General features: G+C 41.4%; 1 long non-coding RNA gene across 2 annotated transcripts in view; it reads right to left on the reverse strand.

Annotated features, from left to right (window-relative positions):
* Positions 1-14,790, reverse strand: part of LOC123574510 (uncharacterized) — a 30,183-nt gene extending 15,393 nt beyond the window's left edge. Inside the window, exon 1 of one of the 2 annotated variants that reach the window (XR_006699508.3) lies at positions 14,644-14,790. This is a non-coding gene — a long non-coding RNA (uncharacterized lncRNA). Of the gene's footprint in view, positions 1-1,714; positions 1,771-14,643 lie in introns of those variants that run through there. The other variant, XR_010585204.2, reaches the window with a different exon arrangement.
* Positions 14,791-20,314: the final 5,524 nt, after the last annotated feature.

The following is a 20,314-nucleotide window of genomic DNA, read 5'->3' on the forward strand; positions in this document are numbered from 1 at the left end:
GGGGAGAGGAGAATCCATCATCTGGATGGGGATGAGATGATACGGGGAGAAAATGCTAAGAGCTGGGCATTTTGAACTGGCCTGGTGACTTGGAGAAAAATTGACCCTTAGTGAATGCCAGATTTTGCAAATAAAAATATAGGATGACCAGTTAAATTTGAATTTCAGATAAACAACAAATACCTTTTTAGTATACATAAGTAGCATGAAATATTTGGAACATACTTATAGTAAATAATTATTTGTTGTTTATCTGAAATTCAAATTTGGATAGGCATCCTGTGTTTTATCTGGCAACCCTACTTGGGGTGGAGTGGTGTGCAATAGCAGTGTCTTTGGACTATGAAAGAAGCATACAACTATTAGTGTTCTTCCAGTGTTGACAGTGTCTATAAGAACCAGGAACTTGGGAGCAGAAGGTTTCAGATCTTGTACCCAATCAAGTGTTTGGAAAATATTTTGTTGTATATTGGAGAATAATGAATATGTTGAGAAAACCACCAGGTTATTCAGCACTGAATCACAGAATTCTGCATTTATTCAACATCAATCTTTTTAAATCCTTTCATTAACAGAGCATTTATTGAGCACCTAATATTCCCAGACATTCTGTTTGCTGCTTGAGTAACTAAGATAGAAAGCCTGTGGTTATACTATGTTAGTTGGACTACTTAGATTACAAGGAAAAGGGGGAGATCCATTCAAGAACATCGAAGATGTCTTTTTCTCAGATAGTACATGTTTATCTCAGATTTCCTCTAAATTTCTGTTCTGTTCTCTTTTCTGCCAGCCAGCGTTTTCTGCTTACTCATTTTCCTCATGATCCCAAATGTCTACCATGATAGCTAAAATTATACAGCCTTCCAGTTCCAACACCCACCCTCACTATTGGCAAGTATCTCTACTTAGTTTAAATCCTTGGAGAAAATTGGGTTGACCAGCTTGTCTTTTAAATACTCTGTCATAGGGTGCTCTCCAGACTTTGCTTTCATGGCTCTTGGGTCAAGTGTCCACCCCAGTTCAATCAGCTGTGACCAGGAGAAGGGGCAAGATGGTGCTGCAGATTGTCTAGTATATTCAAAATAATTGTCTAGCTCCTTACTTTCTCTTCTCCTCACACATTTAGTTCCAAAAATGTCCCTGCCTCAGTAAGCAATTATTTTTAAAGCTTAGTGGTAAAAAGTATAAACTATGGAGTCAGACTGACTGGATTTGGAATGTGGTTCCATCATTTTAGTTTTATTCTGCCCTTAAGAAAATTATTTAAACCTTTCTATGCCTTAGTGTCGTCACCCATAAAATTAGGATAATGAGAGGAACCACCCTGTAGAGTTGTTGTACAAATACATGGAAAGCACTTAGAATAGATCAGAAGGTGAGCACTTAAGGAATAGCGGCTATTATTATCAGCATTTTCACATATACAGGCATGCATTGACTCTGCCTCTTCCCATTAGGAGAAAATACGATGTCGTGACCTGTATTGCATCCAGAGTTGAAGTCAAAGGGCCACTTCAAAGACTTATTTTCAATCTCTAGGTGAACGCCATTTCTTCCCTGGTAGCATTCCAATAGACTTAAATGGTACATTTAATCAATATAAAATACCAGATCAAAGCACAAAATTATGATAATAAACAAACAAAATATAACAAAATTGTAATACTGATTCTTACTCAGACAAAGAGGGAGAAAAACATTATAGAACACCCACCTTATCTTGCAGGAGAGTCCTTCAGCCTTGCATATACGGTATCGTTTTGTTCCTCTAAGTAGATCCATTTGTTGGTGATACACTATTGGAAGAAGTTTGAGTAGCCCAGGCCTCTTTCCAAGACCTATTCCAGTTGGTGCATGCAAAGGCCAGCATCTGTTAAAATAGGGCTGAGCCTTTTAAGAACAGCCTAGCACCTTTTACAAAAAACAGCCACTTGCTTACAGACACAGCTATAAAAAGCTGTAACTGTCCTGCAAAGGTCAAATCCCATGTGGCCCATGGAAGCCTCAAGCCTCTGCCTCTGCTACACAGAAACCTCAGCCTCCCCCATGTGTTACTTTCATGTACAAATGTCAGCCTTTGTGCCTATCTCAAAGGCCTCTCAATCAATCCATTAACTGTTGAGGTTTTGGAGCTGATAATTGTTCTCACTCCTTAAATCCCCATTTAAGTTTGTAATCAATTGAAAAATAGAAGAATAAAACATGGAGTTAAAACAATAGTAATACTAGAGTTGAGAATGTGTGGTTTGTGTTTGTAATCAGATTTATTTTAAATCACCCTTTCTTGCCTGTTAATGTTTCCTAATAGTGGAAACAGAGAGATATGAGCCTCCAAGCCCACCACTGTGAGACCACCTGAGATCCCCAATTCTCTTTTGGAATTAGGTGGAACTGAGTGCCTTCGCCCTGTGGACAGGCAGTTTCAATAACCCAGAAGGTGCTGAGTCAAGAATGCCCCGTTTATTTATCCCCAGTGTCACTCATCATATAGTCCATTGTATTTGATTTGGAAAGAATTAATGATATAGAAGGAAGAAGAGAAGTTTTTTTTTGCCAAAACTTCAAAAATAACTGACCCTTCTATTTTTATGAGCAAAATTAAAACTAGGGGAGAAGGGGAGGATAGTTTGTTGACTTCCTTTGCAGAGGAATGTGTGCCTTGTTCAGGGGGCACTGCTTGAGATTCTATTACTATGTCTTAGTCCATTTTCTGTTGCTGTAACTGAGTAACTGAGACTGGGTAGTTTATAAATAAAAGACATTTATTTTGTATGGTTCTGGAGGCTGGAAAACCCAAGTTTGAGGAGCCACATCTCATTGGCTTCTGGTGAGCGCCTTGTGCTGTATCATAACAGGGGAAGGCATCACCATGTTCCCATCTCAGTGGAGCACTGAGAGGCAAATAGGCTCTATTTTTTGGTAGGTGGCGGGGGCGGGAATGGAGTCTCACTTTGTCACCCAGGCTGGAGTGCAGTGGCACAATCTTGGCTCACTATAACCTCTACCTCCCGGGTTCAAGCGATTCTCCTGCCTCAGCCTCCCGAGTAGCTGAGACTACAGATGAGCACCACCATGCCTGGTTACTTTTTGTATTTTTAGTAGAGACGGGGTTTCACCATGTTGACCAGGCTGGTCTCAAACTCCTGACCTACTGATCCACCCACCTCGTCCTTCCAAAGTGCTGGAATTACAGGCGTGAGCCACAGCGCCAGGCTGCAAATTGGCTTTTATAATAGCCCCCTCTTGTGATAACCTTTTAATCCATTAACCTGTTAATCCATGAATGCATTAATCCATACATGAGGGCAGAGCCCTCATGACCCATCACTCCTTAAAGGCCCCACCTCTTAATACTGTTATATTGGGGATTAAGTTTTAAGAATGTGTTCTGGAGGCGACAAACATTTAAACCAGAGCTGACTCCAAGGCATTTGGAGGAACCTTGTCCTTGATTTGGTACCTACGGAATGCATTTATCTTCTACCTGAGGGAAGGGGTAGGAGTAAATACCTGGGACAGAGTCAACACCGGATATTGGGATAAAGGAAGAGAACTCTGGAAGCACTTTTTGGACTTCTTAAGTCCCAGAGTCATTGACAAAGGAAAATGAGAATAAAATCTATCAGTTCCTCCAAGCTTCCTAGGATTCAACAGTAGACATTTGTGGGGAATAATTAAAGCCACCTGAGTTCGATCCAGTATTCACCTGATCAACTAGCTTTTATTGAGATCTATCATATGTTTAAATAATTTTCCTGCCTACTAGACCTCAAGAAACTTTGGTTCCAATGGGAACAGCACACACGTGTGCCCCAATCCACAACCCCTCCCCACTACACAACATGCATGTGCTAGCGAACATAGAGCAGAATTTTAATGCAGTAGGAGTTCAAAGAGGAGACAATGCTGGTTTTGTTTTGCCAGAGCCTACAGGGAAAGTTTAATGGAGAGGACAACATTTCAGCATAACATTGAATGCCTGACAGGTTTTAAATAATCTGGAAGAAGAGAATGAGCATTACAGGCTCAGGTGGGGACAATTTAAAGGAAGAGAGCAAAAACATTAGGTGTTGGGATGAGCAAAAGTGTGTGTGTGTGTGTGTGTGTGAGCACGCGTGCCTGCCTGTTTAGTGAGGAGTAAAGGAGGAAATGTGTAAGTGTACCAGACTGGAAAAATCTACATGTTTTTTCTTATCTGTAAAATAAGAGCCTTTTTGTGCCTTTCCTACCTGACCTGTCCAGGGCATCTATGGTGCTGTTAATGTAATTTCCATACTTAAGGAGAACATAAATTCCACACATGCCTGTTTTTAAAAATGCACAGGCTATCCACACCCATTCCCACCCACAGAAAAAGTTGTATTAATTTGATTCAGGAGCACCTTTTATGATAGCATCTTTCCAAAAGACACACACAAACACAGGCCTTGTCTCCTCTTTCTCCCTTTGAAGTATCAGCCTCCGGAGACTTATGGGAAAACAGTCCGCTCTGTAGCCTCAAGGATCCCATCTCCATCCTGTGCCTCCTTCCCATGCATGTAATACCTTCCTTCCCTTCTCCAAGTAGCAATTCAGCTCCCTTCCCCATGGTGAGAAGAACGCCTTTTTGCCTTTGTCAGGAGAAGGGATGCCTATGCAACAGATATTCAAGGAACTTATACATTCCACCCCTTCACCCCATCTCATCCGGACACACTCTAATAACTGGTTTTATGGAGGCAACTATATCAGTCTTATAGTCCCCACAACTCTGGACTCCGCTCTTGAGAGGGGCATTGACTGATAAAAATCTGGACTTTGTGGTGGCGATCATAAGTGAAGATAGATTTTAAAGAAAGAAGAGGGTAGGATAAAGTGGTTAAGGAGAGCTACATTGGGTGGGAAATGGGATCTGAACTGCATTGTTCAGGCTGAGGAGAATTTTGGTTAGTTGTTAAAAGGGAGAGGAAGAAGTGCCTGATGGAAATTTTGATCGTGCTTTGGGCATTGATGATACAATATTGGATGAGGTCAGTAGAGGTTAGGAATGAATTTCCCTGTAAAGTTCTTGGCTCAGATACCTTGATTTTAAGGCTGTGTTAAGTAGTTTTCTTTCTCCTATTTCCCATTCCTTCCTGGACTAGTTGTATCACCAACATCAAGCTACAAAGAAATTTCTTTCAGCAAATAAAACTCTTTACTAATTCTAGTCCTTTTGGAAAGGCTGTTGGTGATCAGCCAAACACCCTCGCCATCCCCCCTCCTTCCCTCTTCTTGCCTCCCCAGGGCTTTTAATTTTTTTCTCTCTCTCCAGGTTGATAGATTCCCTTGATATAAGAGGGAAAGGGAGCCGCTAAAGAGTTGTGTGCTGTATATCTTCATCAATGTCTGGGCAGGCGAAAGTGAGAGCCTGAGTCAATTAAGTGGAACACCGATGGGGAAGGGGGCGTGGTTGGTACAGTTTTAGGGGAGGATGGCGCTAAATCAAGCACATAATTTCCAAAGTGCCACCCATCAAAATCAGCGCTAAACAAGTCTGTGGTAAATTTTTAAAAACATTTTAATGATGAAATGACCATGTTTGAGATTATTTTGCAAGTAATTGAGTAAAATTCCCTAGTGGAAAATGTTTGGCGTCAAGTTCTTAAAAATGCTTCCTCCTCTTTTTTCGTAATGGACAGAGGCATAAACAGTCTCTAATCACATGAAACACAATTCTCCTTTCCAGCCTGTAATTATCGTGGGGACCCAGAGGGGTGCTAGTTAAGGACTCTGTCAACTTGTCCATTAAAAGAGCTGGAATTAGGTGGGAGTTTGTGTGTGTTTTCCTTCTTTCTTTTTCCTTTAATTTTTTTCTTCTTTTTTTTCTGAAGGAGTTTAGATCACGATTTCCAGTGAGGCTGAAACTTTGACACAGATTATCAACAGGGGAGCAGATTATCCTCAACCAACTTTAAAATACATAGAAACAAAATGAGAGCTGCTTTGATTTGGAGGGGACCCAATTGCCTTTCCGGCCCTAATTGTTCTCAAGGTTTCTGCTGATTTGGAGACTGGGTTTATGCTTGCTTTAGAATTGCCAGGAAAAACAGAGGGACCTGGTCTCTTGCTTTGAGGAACAGGGAGGCAGATGCCAACGGTTCATGCCTATCCATGGAGTTACTTACCCCCTTCTCTTGCTCCTTCTCTTGTTAGTTGCCAAGAGAAGTGGGGGTAATGCTGGGCTTTCCATTGAAATATTCCCCAATTAAAGAAAAAAAGGCAATAAAAATGCCAAGAATTATTATTCAAAAGTATTTCTCCTTTCAGTTCTTTTCAATTAGAACGGCTTCTGTTCTAGACCCAAGTGGGGACCTTGTGCACTTTAAGAAGAGAAGGGCACAGGAGCAGGGCTAGAATGGGCTTCACAAAAAGACTAATCTCTATTCACTCCACTCTGGGTTTACATGGCACCCAGTCAGGAAGACAAAACCCAAAGGTGAGAGAAAACTGTAAAATGTTTATAACAAGTAAAGAATTAGATAACTCCTTACGGAAGGAAGAAAGAGCCAGTATAGATCTTTCGGATTATGTGATGCCTGGCTTGTTTCCTTCTTAAAAACCTCAAGTCACTCCCTGTTTGCTGAGTGATGTATAAATTCATCCTGGTGGGTGTTTAGGACAGTCTGAGGCATGGGGCTGACCTACCTTTGCAGCCTAAGCTCTGTGTGCTCCCCCAGGTATACCGTGTGCACCAGCTAAACTCATTTCCTCTGTGTCCTGGGCCAAACTTCCCTCCTCACTCCATGACTTTGTTCATGTTGCTCTGCCTGCCTAAAATGCTTTTTTCTCAACTTCTAGTTGTTACCAAATATCATCCGAGTATTTACCAAGTATCATCTCTCTCATATATCCTTTATTAATTCAACCAGCTCTAAGCTCCCCTCCCTCCTCTAAAAGCCCCCAGTACTTTGTTCCTCCTCCATTGACAGTGTGTATATTTGGGTATTTTTATGTTTCCTTTCTTTCTAGGGTTATGAATAACATTTGTATAATCAGCAGGGACCAATTCCCCAGATTTTGTCTGATACCCTAGTATGGAAAGCCGGTTCTGTTTCTTGCCCATTTGAGAGTGGTCTGATTTCTTTTCACTTTTACTGCGGTTTCAGTTGTAACGGAAGATCAATTATATTCAAACATCCCAGAGAGGTAGGTAGAACAGACTGCCTCCTCCTTCGTGCAGTTACAGGATTTGGATGAGTCTCTTCCAGAGAAAAATCTCCTTATATTTTTTACTGGCATTTTGAAATTTTTTTGACCAGAGAACCAGGCCTCTGGTTTCCCAGTGAAAGTCACAGCTTATTTGCAAATTCAACTGGAAGCGAGAGAAGAAGTGATTTAAATTCATACTAAGCAGTAAATGGCTCATATAAATTATTTGTTAAGAATGCATTGTGATGGAGACTGTGGCTCTGGATGTCTAAAAATGAAAGGAAAACAGGAGTATCAGAGAGGGTGCAGGATCTGGGAGTCACTGATGAATAAACTAGATTTCTCAAAATGTAGCCTTGAATGAGGTTGCAATGAGAAATTCCTTAAATCAGTGGGATTTCAAATCTGATCTGTCCATTTCCCAAATCCAGGTGTGTCCTGACTTCTCTAGGCAGAGATGGACTGAATGCGACTCAAAACAGAACTATGAGCTACTTTGTAGAAGAGACCCTTGATAATCTACCTCCTGCTTTATTCACTTACTGGAAGGCTTTGGTCTACATTATAATGAAAACCCCTCCATTGTTTCTATCTTTAATGAAAATTAAAAAGCAGAGTTTGCCTGGAAAGAGGTGAAAGAAGAGAGAAACTTCAAGGCCATCAGGTACCCAAGAAGAGAGAGGAAATGAAACCTCATTTTACCTTTGACTGGCTGAATCCCTCCCCTATCCACCCCCATGGAAATCTCATATGCCCATTTATGACAGCTCTACCGTTTGTCTGTCTTGTATCCCTCATTGGCTATGCTTCCATCCTTCTGTCAAGTTCCCACTCCGGATTCAATTTCAAATTGAACTCCCTCCCACTTTCTCTTATTCTAACCCAGAGGAGATGGAGAACAGCTGGTCACCATCTTCCTTATGATAACCCTTCATATGGTGTAATTTTATTTCCTTAAATTAATGACAGTGTGTTGGGTGCCTTCCATCTCAGACACATTTTAATAGATGCTTTTAACATACGGAGAGCTGAGGGAGAGAAAACAATGCCTCTGTCGTGTTTGGGCACATCCTAGATTTGAACATTGTTAAATCCCAACAAAGCTGATGTCTTCTGATTGGAAGCAGAATTTAGAGGAATTTACACATCTCAGAGCCCCTGTGAACAGTTAGGATGGCGTGGACCAGTGCAATGTGACTTTGGGTGAGGTGTGATGGGTTGTACAACGTCAAACTCTGCTTATTTGTCTGGAATCAATTATTTACTAACATAATAATATTGCTGTCGTGGTATATGAGCCCTACACTGAGAAAAAATCATTTCTCAGTTTTCACTTGCAAGAATTCTTTGCTCACGAGGCAGGAAGGAAACTGCATCAGAAAGGTTCTGGTTACTCATGAAGACCTACTTGTAATCTGTGACGGTACTGGGGAAAGAAATAGTATGCTTAGGAAATCACAGATTTCTGAACTATTCTCAGTTATTTCCTAAGGTTGAAATTCTGGAATTCTACTCCCCCTCCATCTTACCACATTCTGTTATCAAAGTCTTTTAACCCATCCTTCCAGAATTATCCATCCCTTCCCATTCCTGTAGCTACCACCCTAGACAAGGTTTTCATTATTTTACTTACAGGCTTTTGTAGTAGCTTCCTAAGTGGTCTACCCTCCTCTGAGATTTTCTAAAGCTTTTCTTTTACTTTATTTCCTCTTTCTCTCTCTCTCTCTGTCTGTTTCTGTCCCTCTCTCTCTCTCCCTCTCTCACCTTTCTCTCCCTCCCTCTGTTTCTATTTCTCCTTAGTCTTTTGACTAAAGTAGATTCTTGTCATGTCATTTTCTGGTCAAAGTCTGGGCTATGGAGTTCGTATTCCAGCTGCGCCAGTTACTAGGCTAAGTGATCTTGAGCAAGTTACTGAATCTCTGCCTTGATTTCCTCATCTATACAATGAAGTGGTTGAGGGTTGACCCTCTTAGGTCCCTCAAAGCTCTAGTTTTCTGAGAATAGCTTTTCTTGCATAATGTCTGCCTCCTGAAGCCTTTCAATTCTTCATGCCCAAACTCAAATGTCATCTCTTTCCTGGAGACTTTGCTGATGCACCTGTTAATGAAACTTCTCCCTTGTCTGAATTGCTACATCACTTTTTAGTGTGTATCTCTTGCATGTTTTTGTTTTCTGCTTATATTGTATTATATTTTCTTAGGGGAGAGACTCTATACCTTGCCTATTACACATTTCATTCCTCTTCTCTGTGATGTCTGGTCCTATGCCTGACTTGTAGCTGGCACTCAAAATATGATTTTTGCGGATAGCAGACAGTAAGCTTGGGGCTTTGGTGGAAACATCAGCAAGGTGAAACAGAGTTCATCAAGCATGGATTCACTGGCTTAGTCCATGGCGGGAGGTTAAGTACAGGGCTGAAGGAGACTGAGACAGTGAGCTCAGCCAGGGAAGCTTCAAAGAGGGGCTTCATCTGCACCACATAGTGCCTGGCACACAAAATGTGCTCAAAAATGCTAGATGAATGCAAGAGGAAGGCAGAGATACACAATGCCTGATATCAATAATTCATTTATCATTGTGCATTTCCAACACTTCCCAGTTATGCTGTCATATTTGATCTCAAACCTTAAAACTGGAACATGTAATAGGGCATGTATGACTACCTCTACTATATAGATTTGGAAGTTGCATAGCTCAAAAACTTGATGGTACTATGACCATGTGCTGGATACTGAGGAGAAAAAAAAGGAATGGAAATGGTCCTCACTGTCTATGAGATCATAGTCTTGAAAGGGAGGCAGACAGAAAGGCACACAAGAAAAAGCAACCATGACCAGGTAGTATTATCCTGTATTGCAAAGGCTGCTGTAATGGGAGTGTACAGGAGGAGATGGCCTGTGTGGATGAAGGAAGGAGTCCAAGCATGAGAATGCTTTAGGTGAATATTAAAGGATGAGTAGAAGCAAGAGTAAGAACTCAGGAATCCTCAACTCCAAGCATATACTGTTTCTTTTTGGGCAGATAAATGCCCAAACTCAAAATACTTTTCTAATTTGTTGCTCAAAGAAGTTATTCTCCCAGCTGCAAAAATGAGTAGGTCTACTTTTGGTGTTATGGGCAAAGGCCAGTGCCACACACTGAAGTATATATGCGCACAGGTAACATTTTCATGGAAAATTCATGCCAAAACTGGGGACAGAAAGGGCCCTCTAAGGCTGGGCCCCCTTTGTAGCCACAGCCTGCCTTTGGAGCTGCCTGTGTGGGTGACAGCCGTTAAAGGTTGGTCTCCAGCTGGTGCATTTCTGTTTGCTGGGTCTGGGTTGCTGCAGTCTGGGCTAATGAGACAAAGGGATGAATGGTCTGAGGTCTGGAAAGGTGGGAAAAGGGAGGCGGGCAGAGGAGGGGCTGGGTGGCGGGGTGACTGACTAATTGCTTTGTTCTGTGGCAGGAGGCCTTTCAGCAACAACAACAGCTACTTGAAGGCCCATTGCTTAAGTGCTTTTCATCATCATTACCTCCTGTCATTAGTCCCATCAGCTGCTTCCATCAGCTCATTGCTAGTCAGGGGCCATGGCCTGTCACAAACTCGCTCCCGTCCACAGCTATCTCTCTCTGCCTTCATCCGGAGCCAGGTCCTGTTCCTCTAAACTGTCTTTTTTTCCTGGCCGTTGGTGCCCAACCTGTTCTTATGTCTGATGGGTCCATCTGTTAGGGGCCTGTTGACGGCGGTCCCTGCCATTTGCTCTGCGCCTTTTAGATTGAGAGAGGAGGCATGTCTGCTGCTGCCCCGCAGGGATGCGTAGCCCTCCAAGTCAGAGCTTCGACTTGCACCCTGTCTTGTGGCCTAGCTCCGCATCTCTCCCTACATAGGTTCCTCCTAGGCCTTAGTGTCACGACTGTTATTGCCCCTGAAGACCTTCCAGTGGGACAAGAAATGGAGGTGAAAGACAGTGATCTAGATTATCCTGACCTTGTGTAGGCCTAGGCTAAATTGCTTGTGTCTTAGTTTTGAACAAAAAAGTTTTAAAAGAAAAAAAAAATAGAATCGCAAAAAGCATATAGAATAAGAATATAGAGAAAAAACCATTTTTATACAGCTGTACAATATGTGTGTTTTAAGCTAAGCGTTATTACAAGAGTCAAAAATTTAAAAAGTAAATTTATAAAGTAAAAACATTACAGTAAGCTAAGGTTAATTTATTATTAAAGGCAGAAGTTTAAAAAATCGATTTAGTATGGCCTAAGTGTACAGTGTTTATATAAAGCCTACAGTTGTGTACAATAGTGTCTTAGGCCTTCACATTCACTCACCATTCACTCATTGACTCACCCGGAGCAACGTCCGGTCCTGCAAGCTCCATTCGTGGCAAGTGCCCTACACAGGTGGACCACTGTTTATCTTTTATGGGTATTTTTACTATAGCTTTTCTATGTATAGATACACAAATACTTACCCTTGCCTACAATTGCCTACAGTATTTAGTACAATAATTTGCTAGATGTATAGGTTTGTAGCCTAGGAGCAATCAGTTTTACCAGATAGCCTAGATGTGTGGTAGGCTATACCATCAGGTTTGTGAAAGTAAACTCTCTGTTTTTACAATAACGTAATCACCTAATGATGCATTTCTCAGAGGATCTCCCCATAGTTAAGCGAGGCATGACTGTATATGTATATTTAATCCTCTAACAACGCTGGAGATAACGTTATCTCCATTTTACAGATGAAAAAACTAAGCCTCAGGGAGGCTAAGTAACTTAATTCAGACCACATTAACATGCCCTGGGTTTTTATGAATTCAGTGTTGTAATCAGCCGTCGCCTTGTGTGGCCAATTAGTTTATTCCTTAATTAACCCCGTGGAAGAGTGATGGGAAGGCAGGATTTGGAATCAAACAGAATAAGTTAAATTCTGCTTTTGGAAGTTAATAAGTGATTACCATTTAGCAAATTACTTAACTTCTTTGGCTCTCAGTTTTCTTATCTGTAAAATGGAGATTTATATCTAGCTTATTACCCTTGTTGAAAGGACTGAATGAGATAATGTATGAAAAATGCCTAGTACAGAGTCTTCAAAGAATGGTAACTTTATGTAGGCCACAATTGCTAATAAGAGTCACAACTGGGAAATATCACTAGGCTTATAGGAAGTTGTTTTATTTGAATATCAAACTGATAAATTCCTGTTTCTTTACTTTTCGTACTTATGACAAGTAAGAAAAAATGTGTATATTACAGTAACAAATGGCCTCCAAATCTTACTGGCTTGCTGCAACAAAGGTTTATTTCCCCCCTATGCTACGTGTCTTAGTCTGTTCCAGCTGCTATAACAAAATATGTAAACTGTGTAGCTCATACCCAACAGAAATGTATTCCTTCTAGTTCTGAAGGCTGGGAAGTTTACGATTAAGGCACTAGCAATGTAGGTATCAGATGAGGGCCTGCTTCCCTGTTCGTAAGGACACCTCTCCATGTGTTCTCACATGGAGGAAGAGGCAAGCTGGCTGTCTCTGGCCTCTTTTATAAGGGCACTAATCCCATCTGTGGGGGTTCTACTCTCATGACATAATCATCTCCCAAAGGCCCCACCTCTTAATACTATCACCTTGGAGATTAGAATTTCAACGTATTAATTTTGGGGGGACATATTCTGCCCAGAGCACTCTGTGTCCAAATGTCGAGTGGGTTTGGCCCCGTCCCATGGTCATCTCTACTTTAGGACTCAGGCTGAAAGAGCACTTCCTGGCTGGGCTCCTCTTGGGCTACTCTAGTGGTGACAGAGGGAAAAGGACAGGTGGACAAGAAACTAGCTCTGAAGCCTCTGCTTGGAAGTGACACCTATCACTTCTGCCCACGCTGCACTCACTGGTCATGCAATCCCATGGTCACTCCTGAGTTCAACACTTGCAGCTCAGTATAAGTAACCCTTTCACGTGGAGACACACTGCAGGGAGTCAGAAACCAGGATATTTAGCACACGCTAAGACAATCTGCCCCACATTGTAAATAGGGCTGCAAATGATTTTGATAGTCTCGAAATTTACCAAGTCTGGTCTTATGTACCGCTTAGATTTGCCTAGGGATGTTTAGGTTTGTTTTTGTCAGTTTCGATGAACTGATGTGTTGCCTAAAATAGCAAAATACACGTAGGCCTAGTAAAACATTTTTTATTACTGGAACTTCCATAGGAGAAATAACTTTGTGATGGCATGTTTAGAGATCTCTAGCACCAAGGCTTTTTTTTTCACTGTTAGAATAATTGTTTTCGTAATGTTATTTTTGATAATGTGGTATTTCTTAGAAATACAACCATTATTATATAGTATAAAATAATGCATTTCTGTATTTTTCAGAAATCTGAGCTGTCATAGCTTTTGGTTGCCCCAAGTTCCAGAGAAAGGAAGCATCAGAAGACCACTCCCATAAACTTAATTTTCCCTATTTGCACATTTCTTTGCCTCCATCTCTATTGTAGCATTTATCCTGTTTCTGCTTTATTTTTGAGTTGTTTATTTACTTATTAATCACAGTCTGCTACTAGAATATCAGTTTCTAGAGGACACCAACTATATCTTTCTGGTCTCTGTGTCCCTTCTGCTACCCAGTCCAACTTTAAATAAGGTTTCTTGACTTGAACTGGGTGGAGATAAGAATTACCCTTACATATAATATAAACGAATAGGCTATCTCCTTCTACTTCTTGGGTTTAAAAGCTGTAAGAATGTTTATCCTTCTATAGAAAATAAAGTGGAGTTCCTGCTAAACCATTTGCCTAAACCATTCCTAGGGATCATAAAGTAGATTCCTGCTAACTATTCCTAAGGATCAAGGATTTAATTTGTTCCTTCTAAGTACAAGGCTGACTATGCCAATTGGAAGCTAATTTTTTTTTTCTTCCATTCTCACCCCACTAAACATTTGCTTGTGCAGATCACATTTAGAGATGTTCTACCTATTGGGTTTTGTAAGTTGGGTGAGAGCTGGCAGGGAGGAGAGTGAGAAGGAGGGAGGTTTGGGGAGAAATCACAGGCAATTGAAAAACAAGGAGAGGCTCGTATACCCTTCTATTTGAAAAAAGGGGGGCTCTATGCAGTCCTGATAGAGTCTTTTATATTAAAATGAGGGGAAAAAATTCCTTCTCTGATTTTTCTGGCTGAGACCTAGGGTCAGCACAACAGAGCATGATGTTACCTGACAGCCGATTCAACATTCAGCTTTTTCCTAAAGACAAGGGAAAACGACAAAGACTGGGACAGTTCCATACAAAATGATTCTATTACCTACCTCTAAATGGCAAGACTTGAATAAGGCGAATTCTACTTACTTAGATGATAATGAGTTTTTTACAGCTTGCTTAAGAGTCACATTGACTGCCTTGTTTACCAAAGCAATGGTTGAAATACAGCACAGAATTCTAAGGAGGAAATGAGTGCACACAGGTCTTTTGGGTGCCTAACTAGGGAGCTCGCTTACCTTTGCTCCTTGGGATGCCTGGATGTCCACAGGATTCCAGATTCTCTACAGGTGTCCAGATTGTATGCCCTGTTCACTGGATAGCCTGGTTCTCTTCGTGCAAGCCTTCATTTTGCTTCCCACTGTTCACGAACACATGTACATTCCACTTTATATTTTTGGGTTCCTGAGTTACATAAAGTAGACCAGCATTGCCGATGAGCTTTCCCATTATCTAAAATTGTTTTGGCAGCAGGAGGCAGGAAGGAGATAAGAGAGGGGCACAGAAGGGGAGATTTTGGCTGACATCTTCTGCCTTTCCCCACATGGTATTTTTGAGTTTGACAAAAGCCCTTCTACATTCATTTTATTGTGATGGTATGACAGGAAATAACCCTGCCTTGTGATCTGTAGACCTGAATTCTAGCCTTAGTTTTGACTCTTTTAACTCATTTATTAAATATATTTTGAGTGCTTTCTACCCTGTGCAAAGCCCTAGGGGGTACAAAGATGAAAAAGTCATCGTCCTTGCCTTTGAGAGATTCAACATTTAGTGGAGAAGCATGTAAACACAAAAAATGTGATAAAAATACAACACGATAATGCGTGTAAAAAGGTATAGTGTATGGCTTTAGATATTCATCCAATAAACATGAGCTGTTAATATTACTGCTATTATTATTGTGCTAACAGAGGCATGTTCAATATGCTGTGCAGGATCACTAACCAAAGTTTGTGCCTGGGGTGTTAGGTGGGGATCCAGAGGAAGGCTTCCCAAGAGAAATTGCTTTTGACCGGAGTCTTAAAGGAAGAATGAAAGAGCCATAAGGGAGCAGCTTGGGGTGGGAGGCTGGATGGTGGAGGGAGAAGTTAGGGAAAGAATATCCATATGTAGGGGACTATCTGGTCAATGCAGGAATGTATGGGAGTATGTGTGTGTGTATGTGCAGTTTGGCTTGGGTAGGGTGTAACAGTGAGATTGAGTGATGAGAAGTACATGAAGGGCCTCAGATGCTGCTTGGGAAATTTAGATTTTATCCTCTAAAATGTAAAACCAAACAGAAAGCATTTCATATATTTCAATGAGATTTTTGCTTCAGGAAGCTAACTGTGTCCGTGGATAATCACATGTCAATGCACAACTGATGCACATCCATTGACCTCAGTTTTTTCATATGTAATGGGTGTGATAAGCCATGATCTGCTTACCAAGTAAACATTCTACATTCATCAAAGTAAGAAATAGGAAGGTGAAGGTCTTCTTTGTCATGATGTTATCTTAAACATATCCTACCATGCACTTAACTACTTCAGGGCCTTTGCTTAACCACCTACCTTCTCCTTATTCCCTCGGTATCACTGCTTTCTACCTTCTTTGAATTTCTTCAAGTTGTCAGCATCTTCTTCTGTGCCCCACTCAAGTTATTCTGCTCTAAGAAGCCTTCTGCATTCATTCTCTACTGCTTTGTAACAAACGACCACAAACTTCATGGCTTAAAACAACACCCATTCATTTTCTCACAATCTCTGAAGGTCAGGAGTCTGGGCACAGGTTAGGTGGGCTCTTTGTTCAGGATCTCACAAGACTGAAATCAAGGTGAAATCCAGTCTGCATTCCTTTCTAGAGGTCAGCGTCCTTAAGCTTGTGGATTTGTTGGCGTTATTCAATTCTTTGCAGTTGTAGAATGGAGGTCCTTCCTTTTGCAGTGGCCATCGGCCAGGAGGCTCTCTCTGCTGCTAGAGGCTGCACACCATTTTTTGCCTCATAGCCCTTTCCACAACACAGCAGTTTGTGTCTTCAAGGCCAACAGGAGAGCATACGCTGCAGCTTAGAATCTCTTTTGCTTCTTCTAGACCAAGCCTGTCCAACCCGTGGTCTGTGAGCCCTAAGTAGCCCAGGACAGCTTTGAATGTGGCCCAACATAAATTCGTAAACTTTCTTAAAACATTATGTGATTTTTTTTTAAAGCTCATCAGCTACGTTTCATATTAGCGTATTTTATATGTGGCCCAAGACAATTCTTATTCTTCCAATGTGGCCTGGGGAAGCCAAAAGATTAGACACACCTGCTCTAGACTCTCTTTGCAAAGGGCCCAGCTGGTTAGGTCAGGCCCACCCACACTCAAAGGGAGGGGCTGATACAGGACATGCGTGTCACAGGGTGGAAATTTTGGGAGTCACCTCAGAATTCTGCCTACACAACTTCCCTTACTACCCTATAAAAAAGTTGTTCTTCACCTTCTTGAAATTCTTAAAGTTCCTGTGTGGTCTGCTCCCATCCACTCTGTGTAAACACTCAGTTGTATACTGCTTCCTATTACATCTGAGCTATTGCAGAACTAGTCTCTGACTTTCAGAATCAAGAAGATGCCTCGTGTGTGTGTGTGTGTGTTTGTGTGTGTGTGTTTGTGTGTGTGTGTGTGTTTGTGTGTGTGTGTTTGTGTGTGTGTGTGTGTTTGTGTGTGTGTGTGTGTGTGTTTGTGTGTGTGTGTGTGTGTGTGTGTGTGTGTGTGTTTGTGTGTGTGTGTGTTTGTGTGTGTCTGTGTGTGTGTGTGTTTGTGTGTGTGTCTGTGTGTGTGTCTGTGTGTGTGTGTGTGTGTGTGTCTGTGTGTGTGTGTGTGTCTGTGTGTGTGTGTGTTTGTGTGTGTGTGTGTGTGTTTGTGTGTGTGTGTGTGTGTGTGTGTGTGTCTATTTGTGCCCCCATTTAGTGCTGGGAGACTGGAAACTTAAGAGGTGCTGCTGTTTTTTCTTCACTTTTTGATCTTGTCCTGAACTTTGTTGTGCATATGTTCTTTATTGCCATGCTAATAACACTCAGAGCAGTGACCTTGCAATGAAAGAATGCTTGGGGCCCCAGGAGAACTTGCTGAAATTCCATGCCACACGATATTTCTGTGGAGGCAGTGAGTGTAGTCCTGCAGATCGGAGATACTGAATTTTGGAGCCTCGAGGTAACTGGAGAAACGGCTCTGTTTGTGAACAGGAATAAATTCTCTGCTTAAAAAAGAAATCTTAACTTTCAGTTAATGTCTAACAGAAGCTTAACTAAAGCGTAAGCTTGCTCTGATAGGTGATCTACCTTTGAATTCAGTTTCTGTTTCTCCTTTCGAGACCTGATTTTAAAAGGGGAGTGACTTGGTAAGCTCCAAATCAACCCTCAAACATTTTATCTGTTAGGATTAACCTTCCAAGGAAGGTGTAGTGTGTTTGGAAAACAAATGCATAGCAAATGCTGTTTGAGGCAATCCATGTCCACTCAGCTAACTGAGCTTGACAGGTTCTAAGAGATGATAAAGCATATGAACTACTTTCCACGCAGAGAGCAGAGCTTAGAGCTTCTCTCTATTAGCACTCCCTCTGGCTACTGCAGAGCAAAATCATTCAATAACTTTTGATGTTGAGTTTGAACAACAACAACAACAGAAAAGAGTTCTGTCCCCATTTGTTTTTTTCATGTTTGCTGTAATGGCAGATTGTTAAGACAGGGCTATTAAATATATAAGTGCATGGCCTTGTCCTGGTCAGGTCCAAACCCAACCCACCCACATTGTATATACAGACTGATGTTTAAAGTTGGGAGATGGCTGTATATATCCAGAGCAGACAAATGTATTGTGGACATAAAGAAAATGTATACAATAGACTGAATTTCAATGTATACAAGAGAAATACACACTAGACATGGTTATTGCTTGGAGGAGCAGGGCTGACAGTCAGAGGACAAAGGACTCCAACCTTTTAAAGCCTTATTACTGAGATATTTTGAGAGGCAGAAAATATTTGGTGACTAAAAATCCGTCAATTCCTCCTAAACTTAGTGGTTTTATTATCTCCCTGTAGTCACTTACAGGAATTCAGAAAATCTAGGACAGCTTGTGACCCATTCCAGCTGGTCATAGTTGTAACGCTTACTTAGTTCAGAGCCTCAGACAAAGACATGGGATTGTGCATGCAGAGCAAATGTGATGATGGCCTGATTGTCTAGGGAGAGAGGAGGATGTACCATTGCTCTCTTATCATGAAGATTTTATTAGAATTCATAGGAAATCAGAACTGAAAGCAATCCTAGAGATTGTCTTACGAAATCTCTCATTTGCAAATGAGAGAACAACTGAGATTTGGATAAGGTAAAAATAGCTTGTGTAAGGTCAAACCATCAGGTGGTGGCTAAGAATGGCCTGCGGCTTGCTCAGCTCCTCTGATTCCTTGTGCATATTCAATGTTCTTCCATAATCACAGCCACAGAAAATATTTTAGAACCTTTACTCTCAGACTTCAGAACACTCACTGTTTATTGAGTGGCCACTGGGTGTGAGGCTATGTACTTGGCATGTAGAAAGTAACTAAAAACAAAGGACTTCTCCTCCACAGGAAGAGGCGATTATCATAGATTTTTAAGGAAGTTTCTCCTACTCCTTGGTGTTACCAGAAACTCTGCCATCAGTGCTCCATTCTTTAGCTTAAGACTTAGTATATTTTAAGATGCAATTATCTTCAAAAGAGGCATCCCCTTCCACCTACCCATGGACTCTCAGGATGAATAATTTCACCATAGTCCCTTCTGATGAGGAAGAAAAGAAAGGCCTAAGAGAGCTAGAGTGAGAAGAAAGGCCCCTTCACTGAATCACAGTCTTTCCAGGCTCAGCCTGATAATGAAAATAGTAGAAAACCCATAATGTATTATACAGATTTCCCCAAGGTGCAACAGTGGGAAGAAAGGAGAGTGGCTGTAGTCAATTGCAAAAATAGTCACAGTTCTCCACCTGTGAATTTGGGCTGTTTTTGTGACTTGCTTTGGGTAACTGAATGTGGCAGGAGTGCTGTCATGCTGGTTTTGAGCTCAAGCCTGGAGAGGCTCTGCATTCTTCTTCTTTCTCTTGGGATGCCTATCACCATTGCCCTGTAAATAAGCCCAGGCTTGCCATCTGGAGGATGAAAGACCATGTGGAACAGAGATGAGCCATGCCAGTGGAAACTTCTTAGACCACCCACTCACTTGTCAACTGTTACAGGCTGAATTGTGGCACCCTCGACCTCTAATTCATACATTGAAGCCCTAATCCCTAGAACTTTAGGATGTAATAGTATTTGGAGATGAGGCCTTTAAAGAGGTAATTAAGTTAAAATAGGGTGTTTAAATTGGACTCCAATTCAATATGAATAGTATCCTTATAGGAAGAGGAAATTTGGACACAAACATAGGCAGTCACCAAGAAAAGAACATTGTGAAGACAGGGGGAAAATGGCAATCTACAAGCCAAGGAGAGAGACCTTAGAAGAAATCAACCCTGCTGATACATTGATCTTGGAATTCCTTCCAGTCTCCAGGAAATAAATTTCAGTTTTTTTAAAGCACCCAGTCTGAGGTACTTTGTTATGACAGCCCATGCTACCAAATATACAACCTAGCAAATAACTATAGATGCACATGCAAGTTTTGCCAAGATCAGCTAAGCCTGGCTCAGATTAGCAGAACCACTCAACTGATCCCAGCCCAAATTACCAAACCATTGATTGTGACATAAATAACTCGTTGCTCTTTTAAGTCTTTAAGTTTTGGGATAGTTTTTTACATGGTAATAGATAGTGATTAAAGACTCATCAGACATCCTACTGCAAATGCATGAATGTTGATTTCACATGCAGAATTCATAGCATTTCCCCACTGGTCCTTGTGGGAGTGGGAGGGTA

Source organism: Macaca fascicularis, chromosome 1, assembly GCF_037993035.2.
Source record: "Macaca fascicularis isolate 582-1 chromosome 1, T2T-MFA8v1.1".
Lineage (NCBI taxonomy): Eukaryota > Metazoa > Chordata > Mammalia > Primates > Cercopithecidae > Macaca > Macaca fascicularis.